Source organism: Emydura macquarii, unplaced genomic scaffold, assembly GCF_026122565.2.
Source record: "Emydura macquarii macquarii isolate MOO-44397 ecotype Brisbane River unplaced genomic scaffold, CSIRO-AGI_Emac_v2 contig_2481, whole genome shotgun sequence".
Taxonomy (NCBI): domain Eukaryota; kingdom Metazoa; phylum Chordata; order Testudines; family Chelidae; genus Emydura; species Emydura macquarii.
The window spans coordinates 1,239,645-1,256,302 of record NW_027132618.1 but is presented as its reverse complement, the minus strand read 5'-3'; the positions used below and the strand labels follow the sequence as shown (position 1 = coordinate 1,256,302).

Here is a 16,658-nt window from a genome sequence, read left to right as displayed (position 1 = left end):
GCATCAGAAAAATTAAGATCCGTTTCTAACTGTGACTGAAAAGCTAGGTAAAGTTAATGCAAAATTATTTCTTGATCTCTGTGAAACTCCCTTTTCACTTCAAGTAACTTGTGCCTAGTAGATACATATAACAACTTTGTCTTTAAGATAATTGACATAGGAAAAATTCAGAAAGAATTAAATGTGCATAACTCACCTGAGAGAAAACTAAAGGGGAGGATACATTCAACAAATATATGAAAAGTGTAAAAACAGCAAGGAGAAAGAATAATTTAAAGGTGGTACAAAACAGTTATTAACTGGAAGGATGACTATCAAGAGCTGCATCCTGAGAGGGAAAGAATTGTCAGGCTGTTGAATAGTTTCCCCAAGCAAAAGGATAGAAGCCTCATTATTTGGGCCATTTCAAACTAGACAGACAAAACACTAGAAATTTATAGTATAAGGGGATGGAATAGATGTCTGAATAGGTCTTTGCTTCTCAACTTAAATGATTAAATATACTTATTAGATACTTCTGAGACAAACAGACTTGGAATTCACTAGGAAAATAATACAGTTAGGAAAGCTATCTTTACTGCTAAGTGAAAGAGAAAGAGGTTGCAACAGATCAAGTGTGCTTTGGGTAGTATACAAATTCCAGGAGGGAACTCCAGATTTCTACTTTGAAGTAAAATCCTTGTTGCTTTAAAAAAAAATTAAGCACACCAGGACAAAGACAAATAATCTGCAGATGGTATTTACCTCAGACTGATCATGTGAACATGAGTTTGTCTAATTCTTTTTGTAGTAATAAGGCCTTCTTTGATCTGGTATATTTCTTCTAACATCAATAATAAAAAATTGCCTTGATATTATAGTAGAATGTTGAAGCAGATTTTCAAGACTTTAGGAATTATTATAATAATTAGGGGTGTCAATCACAATTAACTCAAACAATTTATTTTGAATTAACTCAATTAAAAAAATTAATTACAGTTTTAATCACACAGTTAAATAATAATAAAATACCAATTTAAATTTATGCTAAATATTTTGAATGTTTTTCTACATTTTCAAATATATTGATTTCAATTACAACAGAATACAAAGTGTACAGTGCTCACTTTATATTATTTTTATTACAAATATTTGCACTGTAAAAATGATAAACAAAAGAAACAGTATTTTTCAGTTCACCTCATACAAGTACTGTAATGCAATCTCCATCATGAAAGTGCAACGTACAAATGAAGATATTTTTTGTTACATAACTACACTCAAACAAAACCATGTAAAACTTTAGAGCCTACATGTCCACTCAGGCCTACTTCTTATTCGGCCAATCACTAAGACAAACAAGATTGTTTACTTTTAGGGGAGATAATGCTGCCTGCTTCTTGTTTACAATGTCACCTGAAAGTGACAAATGGTGTTCACATGGCACTGTTGTAGCCAGCATTGCAAGTTACTTACGTGCCGGATATGCTAAATATTCGTATGCCCCTTCATGCTTTGGCCACCATTCCAAAGGACATGCGTCCATGCTGATGTCGCTCATTAAAAAAATAATGTGTTAATTAAATTTGTGACTGAGCTCCTTGGGGGAGAATTGTATGTCTACTGCACTGTGGTTTTACCTGCATTCTACCACATATTTAGCGTTATGTCAGTCTCGGATGACAACCCAGCACATATTGTTCAATTAAACACCACTTTCACTGCAGATTTGACAAAAACGTAAAGAAGGTACCAATTTGAGATTTCTAAAGATAGCTATAACACTCGACCCAATATTTAAGACTCTGAAGTGCCTTCCAAAATCTGAGAGGAACGAGGTATGGAACATGCTGTCAGAAGTCTTAAAAGAGCAACACTCCAATACAGAAATTACAGAACCCAAACCACCAAAAAAGAAAATCAACCTTCTGTTGGTGGCATCTGACTCAGATGATGAAAACGAATGTGCCTCAGTCCACACTGCTTTGGATTGTTTCTGAGCAGAACCAGTCATCAGCATGGAAGCATATCCTCTGGAATGGTGGTCAAAGCATGAAGGGGCATACAAATGTTTAGCATATCTGGCATGTAAATACCTTATAACCCTGGCTACAACATTGCCATGTGAACGCCTGTTGTCACTTTCAGGTGACATTGTAAACAAGCAGCAGGCAGTATTATCTCCCATAAATGTGAAACTTGTTTGTCTTAGCGATTGGCTGAACAAGAAGTAGGCCTGAGTGGACTTGTAGATTCTAAAATTTTACATTGTTTTGTTTTTAAGTGCAATTAATTTTTTTACATTTTTTGAACATTTGTAAGTTCAACTTTCATATAAAGAGATAGCACTACAGTCATTGCATGAAGTGAACTGAAATACTATTTTTGTTTCTTTTTTTACAGTGCAAATATTTCTAATAAAAATAGTGAGCACTGCACACTTTGTATTGTGTTGTAATTGAAACCAATATTTTTGAAAATGTAGAAAACATATTTAAATAAATGGTATTCTATTATTGTTTAACAGCACAATTAATCATGATTAATTTTTTTAATTCCTCGACAGCCATAATAATTTAAAAAGATCAAACTTGAGCAAAGATGAGAGGAAATACTGTATGTCCCTGGGTTGGGAGTTTGATGGAAAATGGGATCAATCCTTCTACTGTGCAGGGGAAGGAAAAAGCCAGATTTTGCACCACAGATGACAGGAAAATCTTTGGCTTGTGTTCCACTTTGAATTTCTGCAGGAGAGTTGGATCAATGGCCTAGGAGAGAAAGTATAAGGCAGATACCTCTTTTGGCAAAACCCTGAGGGTCATGCAGGAGAAATCCACAATGACCTGACTGATTTTTAGGATTATAGGCGGGCAATTTTTTTTTTTTAAATTGGGAACACTATTTGAAAAACTGCAACTTTCAAGCAGCCGAACTCACAATAGTCAAGGCTGGCATGACAGGGAGTGCAGAAAAACTGCTCAGTTCCTCCACAGTCCAACTTCTTACCAAAAAAATCTTACTGCAAAAATAATTGTTAAAAGAATAAAGATGAAAAGTAGAATAACCTGGGGAAGAGACAGAGAATGAATATTCCTATCTGCAAATGAAAATGTGGAAGTAAGGAAAAGTGCATAGATAGCCCAGAATGGGGGGCTGTTTTGAGAGTCTCAAAGGACGTTGAACTAATTCCAAATGAGCTCCCCATTCCCTCCCAGACTCCTGGCTCCCCCACTTACAGGGATGGCAAAGGGTCCTCCAGCCCTCAGGGGTTGATGTCTCAAAAATGTGTAAAGGAACCACCATTGTTGTAAACAGGAGCCAGATCTGGCAAGCCCAACATCCTTATTTCTTACTTCTAATTGTTCTGTTTGTCTCCCTATCACACCATGGGATTTGACTAAGGTTGTTTGTTTGTTTTGTTTTATTAATTATTAGGACATGAGAGTTGCGTTCTTTTAAAGTTTTTAATCAGGACTACCTGCAATATTTTTTATAGTGCATCTAAGCAAAATGTGTTTAGCAGCTTTTGCAAGTTCTAACCAAAAGCAGGCCCTTCCTATCCTGGCATCTATTCTCCCCACCTTCCACCTCCAAGTACTTTCTAATGCAGATAGGAATAACTCATTCTCTATCACGAGTGGCCTGCTTTCTATCCTTGTCCCTTTTTCAAAAGGTTAATGTAATTTTTTTTAAATAAAGAAATGTTTATTTAAAATAAGGAGGAATAGGAGTTAGAAACCAGATGTTCTTGGTAGTGGTTTTATTTTTGAAGTGTCTGATCCTGCGCCCTATGGAGTCACTGACCAAACTGCCATCAACTTCAGTGGTGGCAGAAGCAGGCTCAACATGTGCATCTCTGTACTTGTAAAACCCAACATTCCCTGTATGGGGAAGGAAGACTTCAAACAAAAGATGTATTTCTGCTACACAGAGGATATGAACGGATGGGCAAAAGTCTGGAAGATACTGAGCAATTGATGAGCAGCTGCACATCCTATTGAAATCAGTAAAGGGTTGCAAGTGCTCATCACTAAGGATTTGACCCAAAATAGACAGATCATGCTAGAATACTCCACTTCTCCCATTCACAACCAAGCTAGCTCGTAACTCTCACAACAGAAAGGGTTGTGGGCAGAAGATCAACTGGCTCAAAATGGCATGTAGAAGGAGGAACCAACCATTTTGAATGTCTTTCACCCACCCTGTAATTTAAAATAAAAGCCCTGGAACAGCTCAATAAGCCTCAAAACAGGTTGGGAGCAAGTTCCAACAGAGAAATGCCCTTTCAGATGGTCTCTACTCCATGTCTATGATTGTACTCTAAATAACGACATACTAGCTGAGTGGTTCTCCTACTGTGCTATCTACACAGACTATTGGTGTTCTGCAGAGCACTCCCCAGTGCCCATGGAGCTACTTTGGGCAGAATGTTGAAGCACCTACCTGAAGCTTCCTGATACCTCTAGCCCAGTCTAGGATTCCATAAGTGTTTCCAGAGGAATTTCTGATCTTTACACTTTAAACAAATCCCTCTGCACCCTGTGCAGTTGCTTCATGTCTTTCATAACCAAGAAAAAATTGGTAATATATATTCTGCTTTGACCAAATTTGCTGATGATAACCCAAATTGGAGGAGTAGTAACACACAGGAGGCCAGATTCAAATTACAAAGTCAGTTAGAGAGAATATAGTAATGGAAGCTGTAGGAAGTGAGAGGACCTCTTCTTTAGGAAACAGTTCACAATATAAGGAAGTCTGAGAACCACTTAGACATGGCAACGTTTAATGCCAACCATGGCCAATATGCACTGAAATCAGTGGAAAGATTTCCGTTTGTTTCAGTGGGCTTTGGATCAGACTCTAGTGCTATAAATGGAGCAGCCTTTTAAACTATTACACAAATGAACATGAGAAACAGGGCTAATTAGATGTATATATTGGAAAACATTTACTATGACATCTCATGAAAACTCAGTTGAACTGCAGAGAAAAATGGGGGAGAAGATGTGAATTGTACAATTAATTTGTGTTTGTTTTTTTCTCCCCAGGAATGGTGGTAGTTAAAATTAAAAGAAAAAATTCAAAGAGAGGCTTTCTAAAATTAAAATTTCCCGGCAAGGACTGAATATAGGATGACTGTCTGTATTGCACCTATTTATGTTAAATCTGGTCCACATTAAAAATAGCACTGATGATTACAGCATGGCAGCAGTCCTCTACTTCTGAGAGACAGTCCCATGGCTAATTTGTTTTTAACTTGTCCAAGTTTTTACATTATTTTGATTTGTAATTGTAATAATCATTCAACAGTAGTGTATTAATGCCTATTTTTAAAAGAAGTGCATTTCCCTACAAATTTGCTTAGGAGCATGCATTGAAATGTTTATTCTAAAAAGGCTTCCAGAGTACAGATTTTGAAGCACCATGGGTTAGCAAGTTAAGCCTTTTGACATTTTTATATTTATATATTTTATACATAAAATGTGTAGAAGTCATGACTTCTTTCACATGTACTCCCACAGGAATATTAAACATGGCTTTGCCAGCAAAATCTTTCAGGATTTATAAAATTTACTGCAATGTCAAGTGTAATCCCAGAAAGAGAACAAAAACAGTTGCATCTTATGACACAAACCAAAAACCCCTCCTTACAGAATACATACTAACTACTTGTTCATTTAAAACTGACAACCGTTGTTAACATTAAAATGGCACAATAAAAGAGTGCCTACTTTGTTTGAAGTCTGACATTCTGATGAATTTTACCTTCATCCAGGCAGTAGCTCTGAATCACATACATCCCTCAATGGATGACATTTACAAACCAGTTTATTATATAGATAGGAATGGTTAGACATACATACAACATATCTGTTCTCTAGCATTTCATGCATAAGCTAAATGCGTATGTTGTTAAGCATACAATACATACTATCATTACACAATATCAGCATTGAATTTCAGTACTGAAACTTTCAAGGGTTGTTCCTTTCAGAAAGTAATGGATACAGCTACTGCATTAGATCACCACTTCCTAATTGGGAATATATTAGTACTATAAGTGAAAAGCATTACAAGTGAGATGCCTTTTGATAGCATTTCTTTCTTCAATCTGATTAGCTTCCTTTATACTTAAAACAATCTAAGAAAATTGCAAACATTTTATTATCTAAATAAATTACAATGTAGCTCAATTAGATTTTATTAAAGAAATGAACAAAGTTTGGAAAAATATTAACACTGATCATAAATTGTAGATAAGATTAGTAAAGTGCAAAAATTAACTCCTTTCCATGGTATACATATAGGTACGCAATTTTAGAAGATTCATAGAAGAGCAAATCCATATCTATATGTATGTATAATCTCTTTATTTGCACTGGAACTCATCTCAGGATGCAATATGCTCCCATTTAAGTGAGAAAGAGCTGTACCCAAGTGCAGCAGGGAACAGAATTTGCCCCAGTATATTATCCATCAGATCTAAGGGAGTCTGTCAGACTGGGAGTGTATATTTAATGGGACCCTGCAGGGGTAGGTTCTGGGGCTGCTACTATTCAACATTTTGGACTTGGATAATGGAGTAGAGGTTTTAATAAAATTTGCAGGTGACATCAAGCTTGGAGGGGTTGCAAGCACTTTGGAAGCCATGATTAGAATTCAAAAGGACCTTGATAAATTGGAGAATTGGTCTGAAATCAACAGGACAAAATTCAATAAAGGAAAAATGCAAATGCATAAATACAAATGGGGAATAAGTGGCTAGGCAGTAGTACTGCAGAAAACTATTTGGGGATTATAGTGGAGCATAAATAGAACATAAGACAACAATGTGATGCAGTAGTGAAGATTATACTGGGGTGTATTATTAACAGAAGTGTCTTATGTAATACATGGGAGGTAATTGTCCCACTCTAATCAGCACTGGACAAATACTTGTAAGGGATGATCTAGGTTTACTTGGTCCTCCCTCAGTGTGTGTTGGGAAGGGGAATGAAATAGATGAACTTCCAGTCCTACATTTCTAGGATTCTATAATGGTGTTCCTCCTATAAATCAGACTCGATTCTGTGACGATCCCAGAAAGATCATGACAATTCTACATCATCAATATTTTAGTCCCACAGAAGTCCAAGAAATTCTACAAGGTGAACCTGAGGAATCAAAATACTTTCCTATATGTTGGGACAGGAAGATGGAGGAGGAGAGGAGGGAAGGAAGATGTTTGGGGAACACTAATGGGACATAAGCTCTGGCTTTCAAACCAAGTAAATCCATTGGATCCAGAAGGAATTCTAGATTCAACTTTGGTGGTTGCCCTCCTAAGTACTTTTCAGCCTCACTGGCTGCATCTTCAGGTCCAACAGCAGATTCCAATATTAACATTTCCGAATACATTTGTGCAAACTCTCCTTCTCTGAAAGGTTGCAGATACATAATGGAAATTGAGTTGAGAGTGTGAAAGACATCATTGACTTTCACACACACACCCATCTAATCCCCAAAGATGCATGCTATGGAGCATAGTAGCCTCCTTGCCAAAGTGTAGCCTCCCACTCCAGAGTTCTGGTCACATAGTGAACTTCCATCAGTTTCCAGTTACATCACCATCATCATCATCCAGGCCTCACCCGCACACATCACAGACCAAGCCAGGTACCATCTACATGTTTGGAAGGCAGCAAAGTGCTGGCCCTTTTGTGTACAAGATGGAAATGTTTTTTGGGGCTGAAATCAGTGTTAGCCACTGGAATTCACCTTGCAGGATGGGAGATCAATACTGTAAATTGTTTTTACAATAATTAAAATGTGTTTTCACATGACATGTAAGAGGTTATTAAAACATAGAAATAAGAGGTGAAATCACTGTAGGATCAGATCATTTAGTGCATCTAGTGCAGATCCAGCGTTTTGTCCATATCTTAGTTATAATGTCTCAAATAGGAACTCAGACATTTTTAGAAGACTATTTCACAATCTCAACATCGGGATCATTTTCCTGATACACAACCGATTTTTTTCCGTACTTAGTCTCATCTCTTTACTTTTGATTATTCCCCCCTAAAAATGCTTCTTCCTCAGTAATACACTCTTTACATTCTTGTAGTCAATTAGGTCTTTCCTTAGTCAGTGCGTACTACATATCATCACAAAACACTATTCGGTCCAATAAAAGATATCACCTCACCCACCTTGTCCCTCTCACATATTAGTCATTTACTTCACCAGACATACTGCATGACATGACAACAAAGATTCTGGTATAACACCAGGCAACATGTCACTTTATCAAGATGTACAAAAATCTTAGCTTGTCTTACAGTACTTAGTTGGCTGTATGGTCAAGAGACCACACATTTGAAATGTCAAAGAGGCTGAACACCAGGAAGGGTACCCACCTCCAAGCTAGAGAGGAAAAATTAGATAAGAGCCACAATTCAAAGCCAAAATAGCCAGAGGGCTCCCTTAGTGATTTCAATTTAAGGTGCTATACTTATTGGTATCTGAGCATCATTTCTCCCAATGATAGTAGCCTGTACGATATGTATGACTAAGCTGGTCATATTGTAATCTATTTTCCACAGCAAAAAAAAAAAAAAAAAAAAGAAGAACATTTCACATCTGATTCATAAACAAAACATATAGCACACAGCTAATCAGGAAGATTAAACTGCAAAATAGCTGCAGTAGAAAACATTCATGGGTATGAGAAAAAAATCTCTTACCATACAAGGGCTGAACATTTTTCCCATTTTAAAAAATGTGTGGGATCATATTCACAGACATAGAAATATGTTCTGTTCCCTAACACCCACACACCCTAGAACATTAGGCTGAAGTGCTGGCATGAATAAGAACCGTTCATTAAGCAAAAAGTCCTCACACATTAAAAAACTGTTGAAAACCACCAATTTGGTACTCAGCTTCTTTTCAAATATAATCATTTTTATTGTAATGAAAGTTAAATGGATTATGCCCAGAAGAGTGGAAATGCACATCACAGGAACAACACAGTTTATCAGGCACAGAGTCAAAATTAAATGCAAAGGGACAAATAAAATTTGGTCACCTACCCACATAACATTAGCAGATCTCTCACTAACTATAATATGGAAATGGCTCAACATGTAGTAAAAAGGAAATTTTCTCCTTTTCAGACTTTTTAGCCTAAGCAATCACTACTTTCAACTACTCCAGCCTCCAAGACTGTCTCTACAATTAGGTAGGCATCTAGGTCTCCCTTCTGTTATAGTCCTGTGCCTACCTGTCAAACTTCCCTTTTATTGTTATTTTTAAGGAGATCATAAATGTTTGCAAGGTGTTTTACACAAATGAAAAAAGTCTCTGCCTGAAGAGCTTACATTCGAAAGTAGACCATCAGAAAATGAAAACAGGAAAGATGGGGTGGGGCAAGATCTAGAATGTATAGTACTTGAAGTTTGACTGATTTTTTTTTTTTAATTTGAGTCTAAGGTGAGGTAAGAGAAATAGAGTGCATTGGAGGTCAACTACGGAGAGCTTTCTAAAGAAGTAGGTTTCAGCCAAGGATTGGGGATGGGGAGGTGAGAGAGGGCAGAGAAAGATTGATCTTGTGTACAGGAAAAATGAAATTGGTCCTGTGGCTAAAACACTGGATTTGGATCTCAGAAGATTCGGATTCAGTTCCCGGCTTTGTCACAAGTTTCCTGCATGACCTCAAGCAAGTCACAAAGTCCACTGAAGTCAATAGAGAAAACCCCAACAACTCCAATGGGCTTTGGATCAGACTTTTAAACTGTGTTTCAGTACCCCCATCTGCAAAAAGAGGATAATACATCCCTTCTCTCTCCCTCTGTCTGTCTTATCTATTTAGAATATTAACTCTTCAAGCAGGTGCTCTCTCTTACTGAGTGTCCCATTTAGTACCTTGAAAAACAGTAAGCAACTCATCACCGAGGCCTCTTGTTGTTGACATAATACAAGTAAATAATAAATTAGTACCACAGTGACCGGTCTGTAAGTTATCACATACTACAGTTTAATTAAACTAATGTACTAATGCTTGGTTTCTTTAATATAATACTTAGTTTCTTTAATAATATTCAGTGGCATGCCACATTTCTTCCAAATATCAAAGATGCCATTTGAATTCCCCAAAATTCTAATAAAATTAAATACAGTAGCAGGAAAAAAACCCAAAACAAAAACATGTATTTAAATTAAATTTTAAAAATCAGACTGTGGGCTGAAAAACAGACCAATCGAACTAGACAGAAGATCTAAGTTAAATCTTATCTTCTGTCGTTGACTTGCACCTCTGTGGGAAACGTCAACTCCAGGAGCTGATGTCAGAGGGCCACATTCTGCTCAGTTACACAGGTGTAAATCCAGAGTAAGTGCTACAAAGTCAATGGAGTTACTCAAAATTTCCCTATGTGAGCAGAATTTGTCTTATGTCAGACTCAACTTTGAATTCCCAAGTTTGTGGATTTGTATTTAAATACACTTTTTAAAACCCCAAATTATATCACTGCAGTAGTATAGGCAAGAATGATCTATTTGTGCTCCATGCCATATCTTCTGATATCAAACTTTGGGAAAAAACAGAGCTCTGGAGAATTCATGAGCACCCTTTATAATTTGAGTGCTTCAGTGAAATAAATTAGCACTTTACATCAGCCACACTGCTTTAGTTAAATCTTTTTAAGACAGAAGTCAGATATTTCCAGGCAGTCGCTTATAGCTTTTTCTTTCAAGAAGGAGATGGGCATTCTCCTCTGACACATTCTATAAGAACCATGCTGTCTCTATCCTCTTCTTTTTAGCAAAATGCTGAAGTAGCCTTCTTCCCCAATCATCTTTCATTCACACAATATCATTCTTAGCTCAATTCATTCTGGCTATTGCAATAACAAGAACATAGAAAATGCTCTTCTCTGTGTAGTCAAAAAAAAAAAAAATCTTGTGCTGATGATGGCTCCCTTCTCTATGACCTGCCTGACCCATCAATATTAAAATGTTTCGTCCTACCAGTCTACCTCTACAGCCATGAAGAAATCTTTTTGTTTGTTTTGTTTTTATAGCCATAATTCTGGTTCCTACTTATAAAAAATTGCTCATTCACTTATGGTACCTCCTCCTCAGTGCCAGGAGTCCTCATATATGAAATTCCATTCAGTCCAACTCACAGCTCTCTATTCGTTCCTCTCTACCTTATCCTTGCAGATTACTTTACTTCTATCTTTAACTGTTGCTCACACACACACACACACACACACACCCACCACCCACTTGTGCAGATAAGAAGGTAACAGACCTTGAAGTAATTTCCCACTGAATTGATACTGTGGTTTTAACAGAATGGGGGATTTCAAGAATATACACAGAAATAAGTCACTTCATATTAAGGTCCCATTTATAACATACTAATACATTAATAGGGGCTCTAAAAATGATTAGTTGTTACAGATTCTTAGGGATCCAACAAGTCACTAGATTGCTTACTACCTTTACTCATTAACATCTGTAACACCTTCTTCTGGTGGAATCATAACCATCTATAATACATACTAATTATTGTAACATGCTTAGAACTATCTAATTCCCTACAAGCAAAACATTCAGTTAGAAAATAATCAGTTCTATTTATCATTATTAGTTACACAATGGTACACATTGTGTGCCTACAATTTCTAAGAAGTTATCACTAACAAATGATAAAACAAGTTATTTCAGTAAGCAGACAAATGAAAATTCACAGACACTTAATTCAATTTAAGATTTTGCCCAGTTTTAAAAAAAGACACAAAACCATTCAAGATATTGCACACTTCTGAGTGGATGTTTGCATAATTTAAAAATAAAAAAAACCACAAACAAGCTTTACATGCCAAGTATCGGCAAAGGGTGAAAACTCACATGGATCTAAAAGGGGATTTCTTGTAATTATTATCATTTGAAAAAGAACCTTTTCTGTTCATATCAAGGTATTTGAATACATGATCAGCAGCTTACCCTGTATTTTAAGATCTGAATTAATGTATGTTTGAAAACAAAAGTAGCTTCATTTTGCTGGAATCACATGAAAGAAAAATACATTAGTCTACTTTTCCTTTTCATCAAAAGGGAATTAAAAAAACCTAGTGTGAAACAAAAAAATGTATTTATAAAGAAAATCAAGCTTAAAATTTTGGAAAAAAATAAATCAGTTTTTAAAGACACTTTATTCCCTTAAAATTATTGATATACATACTGAAATTAATTTGATAGGTTAATGTTTGTATTTCTTTAAGAAGGTGCTTCTATTTCTGATGCAGCATATGTTCAGTAACATTTGATATAGGGGTTGCCATGGCAAGGATACATCTCTTGTTAAATTCCAGATGAATACATGCATAAAACCAACACTCACATAGCTAGTCATTGCAAGTTACTTTCCTTGTCTTATCATGCATCACTAACATTAAACACTAACATTAAAATGCTATTTATATAGTTCAAATTACAATCTGCTGCACATTAAAGCTATCCAGAACAGCTCAGATTAAAAATAGGAATAAAACTGAGTTAAGCTTTTTAGCTGAAAGTCATAGAATTAAGGATTTTGCCATGGGAACAGGCATGTTAAAAATTCTCAAGTTAAAAATACCACCTATCTCCCTCACCTCCGTAAACTTTTATATAATGCTTCACTGTTATAACTTTTCACTACCCTGCCTCACAGAAGAAACAACTCAACCTGGCTACTCCTTAAATACAACAAAAGCTTGATTCTGCTTTCACTTGCCCCAGGGTACAATAGGAGATCCTCCCCCTCCCCCCCCCCCATTGAAGCCAACGGAGTTATGCCAGCTTTAGTGGGAGGCGAGCCAGGCCCTGTGAACCAACATGTAGACCCCTTTCCTGCTCCCATTGATTTCCGTGGAGTTTTGTTACTGATTTTAATAGGAATAGGATTGGGTGTATACTTATTCTCAACCTCCTGGAGTTATAATAAACCAAATGTTTCAGTGAACTTGTATCCCTAACACACTTGCTTTAGAATAGAGATAAGGGAAATCAAGCCATATGGGGAATAAATTAAGCTCATCTTTCTGGAAAGATATTGTATTTCAAAACCACTGCATCACTCATTGTTTCTGATCATTAGGTTCAGCAGAAGTTAAGATATGAAGATTGGAAAGGGCACTGACCTTTCCAGGAGGATTGCTAAATTTAATATCTTACTTCAGAAGGTCATGAGGTGGTGACAAAGAAAATACACCATCACTGCAAAAAATGCATTTTACCTTATAAACTTACCCTTTATTAAATGTACACTGGGGGAGAAAAGCATACCAACACCATCTATTCATAGGCTTGGTCAGAAACAAAGTAACTCCCAACTTCTTCCCTGACTGAGGTACCAAATGTTTTGCTTTCATTTTAATACAATCAATAATGCATTTAACTGTGTCCTGAAAGTTGCCTTTGATAGCACTTAACCTTCCATTCCTTAATAAAAACACTGGTAATAGTAAATTCATTATTATGGTCTGTGGTAGTGGCTTATAGAGAGCTTGTAAACCCCTCAGGGATTGATTCTGATCTCATTTACACATGTCTATGTTAGGAGTAACTCATGGGCCAAATTCATCCCTGATGTTACAGTATTTACAGAGCCAAATGCATGTCCCAAGTGTAATTGACAGTTACACCAGGGATATATTTGACTTAGTGAAGTTACAGGGATGTAAATTAGCCCTAGATCACCCCCCCTCACCTGCCCTCCAATATCTTTATCTAAATCTCTAAATCTTGCACAACCCCAAGTACACTGTGGATGTTAAATTAGAATAATGATTAGTAAGGAACCAGGAAGCGAAGCTGGATTATATATATCAATCTCTTTACTGATGGTCCAAAAGAAAATGTGCCTGAAACAAGAATCATGTTGCTTTGGATTCAGAAAATGATTTAAGTGGTGGGATGAGGTGAGAAGCTGGTGGGTAATAACAGTTTCCAATACTCTGACTTGGTCACAATGAAGTAATGTGGGAAACAATTTTATAAATCACATTTTCACAACACAGCAAAAACAAAAAAGGGCTCTCTTTGAAATAGTAGTTCAGACTCATTGAGGTTCCTGACATCAGACAGAAAGAAATATGTGATGATAACCACTGTAAGGCAATTTCCGTAAAAAAAAAAAAAAAAAAAGCTTACTGTGCAATCATTTTTGCTTTTCCCCCTCCACCCTATTCTTTTGGTGTAGTACTAAAATAAATGCCCTGTGCTCTGGCTCGGGGTGAAAACAGAAGGAAGCAGCAGTGGCATTTCAGATACAGACAGCTCATCAGCTTTGCACATGGAACACAAAGGCAGTTAGGATATATGCAATTTGGAACCACTGAAAATGGACCTTTTATGCCTGGAAATATTGAAAAGCTCCCCTTTTCTTCTCCAATTAAGAATGTGCTCAATGAATCTCCCTGGCTCTCACACTGTCACGATCAAGCAGGATCTTAAGAAAAGAGGCATGGACAGCGGCAGCAAATTCCTCTCTCCACAAGTGTCAGTGGTGACTGCAGCTAAGAAAGAGCTTCCATTACCGATTGACTCCCCACCCCCAACCCCCCAAGATACTGCCCTGCATTTCCTTTCAATATCAGAGCCCACAAGGGGCAACCGCGCTCGGGAGCATGGTCGTCCCTTCCATTCTCTCCGTGTTCTCTCCCCACATGGGTTTTTGGGGGGAGAGGGGTGAAGCGTTATGGGGGGGGGGGTGTACGGAAGAAGTATTCACAGCCATTCTTCTTTGCAGTAGCTGCTTTCTTAACACGATTTCATTCGGTACCATCATGCCCAAGGACACCGCTTCCCTCCCATCCCACCATCCCCGCCACCAGCTGCACATCCAGCAAGCAGCGAAGCCACAAAGAGCTGCTTCCTCCAGGTTCACCGCTGCCCGTGCAGGAGACTGGAGCGTGTGCGCTGCTGCTTGCATTTCACTGGTACACCCACACACACGCCTCTACCAGGGGAGCAGCAGCCCCTTCCTCAAAGGCACATACTCACATTGCAGAGTGGAATAACTGTCCATCCGCCTCCGCTGCCTGGAGATAACCAGCTGCAATGGTTATTCCTAAGGTATTGGGGTCCGCAGTTTGGGGGGAGGAGGAGGAAGAGGGGAAGGAGCTGGAGAAAAGGGGAGGGGGAGCTTTTTCTTGGGAGATCCCTCGCTAGACCATGATGTAAATGCCCTTCAGGTGAACAGCTGGATATTTCCCCACGAGGCAGAGTGTAACGCGAGGGAAGCTCTGTAGCACAGGCACCGTGTCAGCTGAAGTCTCTTTCCTTTCCCACCCCACAGACCAACCAGCAACCAAAAAATAAAAGAATAAGAATAAAAATCTTCATCCAATAAATCCCTGGGCAGAGAAGGCTAGAAAAACGCACACAGAGGGGCCAGGCTGCCCCCTCCCCACAGTACCTGTCAGTGGGGGGTGCAGAAGTGAGCCTCCACAAGGGCTGGCGGGGAGATCCTCTTCGGCTCCCCCATGGAGAAGTGCCGCAAGGTGGGGGGCGGGAGGGGGCCGGAGACCCGCAAGAAGATGATCCGGTCCCTGGAGCCGCTGCGTGTCTTTCTCGGGCCTCCTCGGCGCAGCAGCTTCATTCACTCGCAGGTGCAGTCATTGCAGACGGGAAGATGCATGTGGGCTGCTCCCTCCAAGCTCGCCAGCCTCTCCCCCCTTCTCGCCACGCCGGCGGGGGGCCACCGCGGCCGGCCACGGACAGACGCTGGCAGGCGGTTCACGGGGAACAGCAAAGATGCAGAAATATGAAATAATCATCAGCCTGGGCGCGCAGGAACCAGGGGTCACCCCCTCCCCACACACACACACACACACACACACCCCTCCCGCCTTCTTCCCCAGGCGGGCTGCGGGACCCTGCTCCTGGCGCCGGGCAGCAGGCGCTGGCGTGAGGGAGCGGTGCCCGGAGCCAGCTCTCCCGTGCAAGCAGGAGGTGCACGGGCGGCAGCGGCAGCCTCCTGCCAGGGCTGAGTCAATGGGAGAAGCCCCGCCGCTCAGCCGCCGCCAGCCCCTCCCGCCCCCACAAGATCCGCGTCAGAGCTCCAGCGGCTGCCGCTGCTTCAGCGAGGAGGCTGCGTCCGCCTCTTCGCGCGCCCCTCGCCCGAGGCTTTGCGCGGCCCCCTCCTCCTCAGCGTGCGCCCCGCAGCCTCGCCCTGCCCGCCGCCGGCGAGCGCCGCCAGGATCCTGCTGCCCAGCGGCCGCTGCCCTCGCCCGAGCCCTGTTGCTTCCTCCCGCAGCCCCTCAGCGCTGCTCCCCTCCCTCTAGCGCCTCCTCACTGATACCTTCCTGCCTCAGCCCCCCCGCCACCTCTGTACCCTGCGGATGGCCGCTGCTTGCTCCTTCCCCTCCCCTCATGGCTCCTACCCTCCACACCCTCACCGCGGCTTCTTCCTCGCATCCCCCACATGGCTGCTGTGGCCCTCCAGCCCCCCACCTAACAGCGCTGCTTCCTTCCTTCTCCATATTTGCTCCTGGTCACCCTCCTCCCACTCCCCATAGAGGCCCTTACCGCTCTCTCTCCCACCCCTCTTCCTCAAAACCCTACACCTTTACTGCTGCCCCCTCCTCACCACCCACACCCCTGCCCCAAAAAAGGCTATAAAACCACCTGCTTCAGGGCAACCT

The 16,658-nt window shown here is 39.9% G+C and overlaps 1 protein-coding gene across 1 annotated transcript in view; it reads right to left on the bottom strand.

Annotated features, from left to right (window-relative positions):
* LRRC7 (leucine rich repeat containing 7) overlaps window positions 1-15,819 on the bottom strand; it is a 298,856-nt gene extending 283,037 nt beyond the window's left edge. The window contains exon 1 of the mRNA XM_067563316.1: window positions 15,431-15,819. The gene's annotated coding sequence lies outside the window, so the exon portion shown is untranslated. The remainder of the gene's footprint in view (window positions 1-15,430) is intronic.
* Window positions 15,820-16,658: the final 839 nt, after the last annotated feature.